The sequence below is a fragment of the Macaca fascicularis genome, chromosome 8, assembly GCF_037993035.2.
Source record: "Macaca fascicularis isolate 582-1 chromosome 8, T2T-MFA8v1.1".
NCBI lineage: Eukaryota > Metazoa > Chordata > Mammalia > Primates > Cercopithecidae > Macaca > Macaca fascicularis.
In genome coordinates this window covers 10,052,319-10,058,318 of record NC_088382.1, presented here as the reverse complement: position 1 = coordinate 10,058,318, position 6,000 = coordinate 10,052,319, and the positions used below count along the sequence as shown (strand labels likewise).

Below are 6,000 nucleotides of genomic sequence, written 5' to 3'. Positions count from 1 at the left end.
GTTTGCCACATATGTTGTGAAAAATGTTTAAATCAAGCCTCTGGATACAATCACTTTTGACATGCCCTCCCTCTCTCCTGGCTCTCCCTGGTCTTCCTTGTACCAGTCACAGCCTCACCCCATCTCCACCTGTCACCCACCATCTGGGAGAGTCTAGAATGAGTATGCTTGTATTCGATGCTGTGTTTCCCTTAATTGAGCAGTGAGAAATCCTCCTAATGGGGCAATAAGAAACCTCTGCTGGATGTCCATGGGGCTTGGTCTGAAGGCAGTTTGCCCCAAGGATTTATTTGCAGAATTTCCAGCAAAGGCATTAGGGGGAAAATGTTACATTGAGAAAATACAACCCAGGACTTCTCTGCCTCTCCCCAGACCCTCATTTTCAGCACTGAGATTTCTCTCCAGCTTCTTCTCATCTTAGCTTCTTTGGGGTTTCCCCTACCAGGCCCCTCTCTGAACCTCCAATTGCCAGCCTGCATTTAGGCTCTGGGAGTGGGTAGCTCTGCTCTATGCATGGCTTTTCCTACCTGGCAGAAGATGTGTGTCAGTCAGAGGCAGCTGGTGCCTGGAGACGTCACCACCCACTTACCTTCTCAATTTCCCTTTAACACCTCTTCTTCTCTTGGTGCCAGCTGCTTCTAACTTCCAGGTGCAGGAAGCATTTGGTCCACCCTCTGCTCACAATGGATGCCCCTCAGCTGCCAGAGTTTTCTACTCCACAATGATTTGCCCCTCCCCCACCATGCATAAAGGAAAAGCCACACACACGTGCGTGTTATTAAAATGAACTGTTTATATTATCTCCGTTGAGTCAATACATTATAATGTATTAAAATGGAAAGGTACAAAATTGAAATAAATACTTTCTGATTCATGTATAAATCTTTTTTTTTTTGTCAAGATGACTTTTATCATCAGTACATGTCACAAGAAAACATTTAAAATGACACTGAAACAATCATTGAAATCATGGTGCATGGAGGAAAAAGGTAAAGAAAACAACTTTTGGCTTGTTTTGGCATGAGACCTTGATACAATTTGGGTTCCCCAAAACCATGTGAAGGGTGGTAAAATAGAAATGCTCAAAACTGACTTAAAAAAATAAACAGGCTTTACAAAAACCCTCTTTTTTCTTAACCCAGCCACTTCTCGACATGGTCTGCACGTACAGTAGATACATTCATTATTGTCCAAGGGAAGACAGTAACTGCCTTTCATTTTAAAGAGCTTGGTGGAGAGGCTGAAGAAATGTGCTGTAGCTGAAGGTGAGTAGAATGTTCCAGAGAACAAAAAAGTCTAGATGGTCTTCAGGAACAGCACTGAGCATGATGGGGGGAGGGTCTCTGGGACGAGAGGTGGAGGTGGAGGAGGGTGCGGAGTCCAGATCTGAAGCCATGGAGACTGAGGATGGAGTTGGGTTGTCAGTGGTGAACGTGGGTGCAGGGATCTCTCCGCCTGAGCAGTCCTGGGTTTGTCCTCAGCCTGGGAACGTTGCTCTTTCAGCAAGAGGCGAACCCTGGGCTTTGGAGACGGGGCTGGGGCTCTTTTGAGGCATAGCAGCAGTGGGGAGACTGGGGACAGGCTTGCAATGGATTCCATGGGAGGGGCTTCTCTCCTGGTTCTGACTGCTTATTAGGTGGTTATTAAGGCAATAAGGACTTAAGCAAACTAGAAGTTAAGGGCAGCTAAGTTCAGCCAGATCAAAGGTAAACAAAAGGTGAGAAGGAGTCCCTTTCTCCTCAGCTACCTTTCCCCCAAGCACAGGAGGCCTCAGCTCCTGAAGCTCTGAATTTACAGTACACAGTAGCAGACGGCTTGCCCTTTGGAAGGCTCCATGGAAAGAAGGCTTATCCCTGACTTGGGGCAACTTGACCGAATTTTCTACTCTCCAGAATCTCTTTTCTGTGGTCACCCGACTGGCGAGTGGAAGATGGAAGCACCAAGGTTCCTGCAGAAGATAGATCAAGACCTTTGCTATCAACCTTTCAGCCCATCCCAATGGCCTTGAATGGCATGTGTCCTGGAAAGCCAGGCCTGTGTGCCTGTATGCCCCAGCGAGACCTATGCTCAGCTGGAGAAGAGGACAGCCTTTCAGGGTTCAGGAACGTTCGCCCTAGAACAGATGGAATGATAGCTACAATGTCCTTGGGAATGTGAGGTCCTGGATGAGTCTCTGGGGAAGTGAAAGAAGCTCCTTTAACTTGACTCCACTCACAGGGCGATGTGCAGGAGACAAAACAGAATGGATAGAGGAAGCGTCTCCTTTCTTCTTGCTCTAGAGTGAAGGAGATGGACAGTTACCTTGAACTGCTATGGGAAGGATGAGCATGGAGAGCTGCCTGTTATTCTGAGCCAACTTCTGGCAAGATGCTGGGTGAGTTGACTGCCTGGAATCGAAGAACTGGCTCTCAAGCAGTTGCTGCTGAAGAATGTCAGCAAAGGAACCACACACCACTGTGGTAAGCCAGGTGGAAATCCCTCCACCCTCTGGCATGGGATGGCAGTCTAGAAAGGACTCTCCATGAGATGCCTGGGGCCTGAGGAGGCAGAGGCATGGACACACTGTGCTATGATGACTTAGAGACACCTGTGAGTGGGACATTTGTGGGGATGAAATGGGTGCAGGGAGAAACGGCAGTTGTAATGGCCAGCCATCTGGGGACCAGTTCCCTCCCTGGCCTTTCTTTCTCTGGTGGAACCCGTCCTGTTTTGGTCCTAGGAAAAATGGGTGTCATTTTATCCAGGAATCTAAGAATTACAATAACAAATTAATAAAGTGAATGTGATAATCAAACCGTGAGGGTATGAACAACATAAGATTTGATGATCATTGTCAAAATCAGTTGGTAGGTCTGTGGAACTTTATTGTACATTTCGACTTTGATATGTGTTTGAATATGTTTTCTAAGTTATCCACAACCCAAAACAGAACCCCTTGGAGGTAATCTAGCGGAATCCTTCATGTTACAGACAGAGCCACTGATTAAAGATCTAGGGTCACACAAGGAGTCACTGCAGAATCAGTATTGGAACCCTGTGCTCTTTCTGCAGGGATTTGGATATTTTGGTTGGATATGCATTCTTACATCAATGTATGTTCTCCAGCTCTGCTCTTACATGTTGAAAGGCAGGCAGCTATTTTTAAACATCCTGCCTATTAGCCTTAGGAACATAATAATAATGGCAAGCACCCTTATTGCTTCGCTGAGCTGCAGACACCCTTCTAGGGTGTGAACAGAGCTCAGTAAAGACAGCAGCCTCAGGTCTACATGTTGCTTTGAGCCACAAGCTAGTCTGCAGGCAGCAGCCATGGGCCGTGCCTGTGTTAAGTATATTTAAGAACATTGGGGAACACAGGAATTACATGGACTAAGTTTAGAAAACAAATAGTAACATACATAAAGGAAGGCTTGATATGGACTGCAAGGATGTAGAGCAGGTGCACATGCGTGCACTACCAGAATGGCTACACGGTGGGAAGGAACTCCGGAACCACGTGAGAAAGAGTTGTTAGGACAGTGCAATTGTGAAATACCGTTTCCAACTCTAACACGTTTTCTATCACTCTATTTTAAAATAGATAATAATTACAATTTTTATTAATATCAAACAAATTAGCTTTGGGACCTATGGCCCTAACTTAGGGGTCACAGCTGCAGTCCCCTTCTTGCAGAGCTGGCTAGCTGCACAGATAACTGCCCCCAGCGTTGGTCAATTCTGGATGCTGTCTTCTCCCATAAAGACACCAGGCAGTGCTCTTCAGCCCCAATGTTTCAAAGGGAGAACCCGCACCCACCCTAACTTCTGGTGAGACAAAGCACTTATTATAGCTGTTCACCTCTTCACGGGGCACCCACCACCAGGAAAGGTCACTAAAGGTCCTGCCTGGGCCCCTGGCGTGACACAGGGTCATGGTCAGTCTTCTCTGGAGCCTGAGTCTGGGCCTGGTGGGGAAAGGGGATGTCACTTATAAGGGAGTGGGGGAGGTGGGGGCGGAAAGGGCTGGAATGGCACCTTTTTAAAGGAATAAAGCCCTTTAAGGATCTTCAACTCAGGGACTTGGTCTCTTTGAGAAACAGCACCATAATCTAATTGGAATTAAAAAATTATTTAATTAGAAAGAGACTCTTAGGAACTGGAGGCTGGGGAAAGGAGTGGGGACTCACTGGGCCCTTCTCAGGGATAACAAAGAATCAAGGGCCTCAGCAGCAAATTACAGACTTTATTTTTAAATTCAAATAAAACCACAAAAATTTAAATAACACATTCTAGACTATGTCTTTGTAAGCTCTGGGGGACAACGCTCATAGAGTCCTCCCAAAGGAAAACAGACCAGCTAAGCCAGGTGCCTCCAGGCTTGTAAAAGGGGGAAAGTGAGGCCAGGAGGCCAACAGCCATTTTTTAGAAGAATGACACCCCAAGAAGTTCCTGGTCTACCATTTTGCATGAGGAAAACACGCTTTGGCTTCTGGTGGCTCAGTTGAGATAAAAGCAGAGAGGTATAATAAAAGGAATTTATCACAAATATTAGGAATACCTGCTTGGATTTAAAAGTTGAGGGTTTCCTGAAACGAGCTCTGCTAAAAGGCATCTGAGAAATCAGATGCCTCTGGAATGGAAGACGTCCAGGAAAGTTGAGACGGCTGAACAACAGGTGGGGTCGCTGGGTGGATGGATGGACCACTGAGATTTTTTAGGAAAAAGCTGTTCTCAGAGGAGATTTAGTGAGGGCAGTTTATAGGTTTAGATTCTGCTGTTCCTTATTTTCATTGTTCTTCCTCAACCCTCAAAAATATAGATTAATGAGACATTAGCTCATTTCACATCCTAAATCTGAATCCTCTTCCCTTAGCTAACACGGGGCTGGGAGAGGGGAATGTGAACATGTGTGTTCATATTGACCATAATCATTGAGAAAAGAAACTTAGGGACTTCTATCAAACATGAGAGTTTGGGAATGATATCTGAGTTTCACAAATTGAAAGGATTCTGAGCTGCTGGTTATAGTCAGGAGGGGGACAAAGGAGCATCGGGAAGCAGGGTCTGAGGGGGTCTCTGCTCCTTTTGAGCTGGGTTTCTTTGGGCAAATCACTTCATCTCTCTCTGGGCTTCAGTTTCCTCATCTGTACAGGGAGGAGATGGAACCCCACATGCTCTAAGTCCTTTCTGACATTTGACATTTGTAGTCTATGGTCCTGGAGAACCGATATCAGTCTGGAAAAGACATGAGGCAGGGGCTGAATTCTAGGATCATGAAGGGCTCCACCAGCCTTTCATCCAAAGAGGGCCAACCTTGTTCCGGGGGAATGGTGAGTACACTTTCTAGCAGGTTCCTTGGGACTCCTGACCAATGTCAGCATGTCCACAATGCTCCATCTAGATTCTGCCTTTGAAAGAGCCAAACAGGAGAGCAGTAATGTCTGCCACATCTTTGTGGGATCCTGCCCTTTTGTAGTCAATCTCAACGCAGGGAAAGTAGAAAGTGCATTAGAACCTAATAAAAATTTCAAAAGATCTTGAAAGATGCCCACCAGCAGCGGACAGTGACACAATCAGTGCCCATGGCCAGGCACATCATGGAGGCTTGCAGGAGCCACGAGAAACAGGTTTGTAAAGCGCTCTGAGCTCTTGACTGTGAAGAGTCAGACAGGCAGAGCCATCACAGTCCTGGTTTCCACTTGGCTGGCCATCAGGATTAACATTTCACTGCAGAGCCAATAAGCCCAAGACTTCAGAGGACTGGCTGTGTCTCTAGATTTGTGGAGGGGGAATGGCTCACTGTGGAGAGGTGCACTATTCTGCCAAAAGACAAATGTCTGCAAAAACACAGACACTGGAAAAATCCTAAATAGATTAGAAGCACCTAAATAGTGCTTCTAATAACTTCTGTGTATGCTGGTTCCTAGCACTGGGAGTCGGGGAGATGTGTCTATCAGAGTTTGAGTTGGAAAAACATAGAATGGCAAACTCCTGTGTGCCCAGGGGAAAAAAAGAAGTCCA

The 6,000-nt window shown here is 46.2% G+C and overlaps 1 protein-coding gene across 1 annotated transcript in view; it reads right to left on the bottom strand.

Annotated features, from left to right (window-relative positions):
• Nucleotides 1-773: 773 nt before the first annotated feature.
• XKR6 (XK related 6) overlaps nucleotides 774-6,000 on the bottom strand; it is a 339,999-nt gene continuing 334,772 nt past the window's right edge. The window contains exon 3 of the mRNA XM_005562588.4: nucleotides 774-6,000. This exon is cut by the window's right edge and continues 37,904 nt beyond it. The gene's annotated coding sequence lies outside the window, so the exon portion shown is untranslated.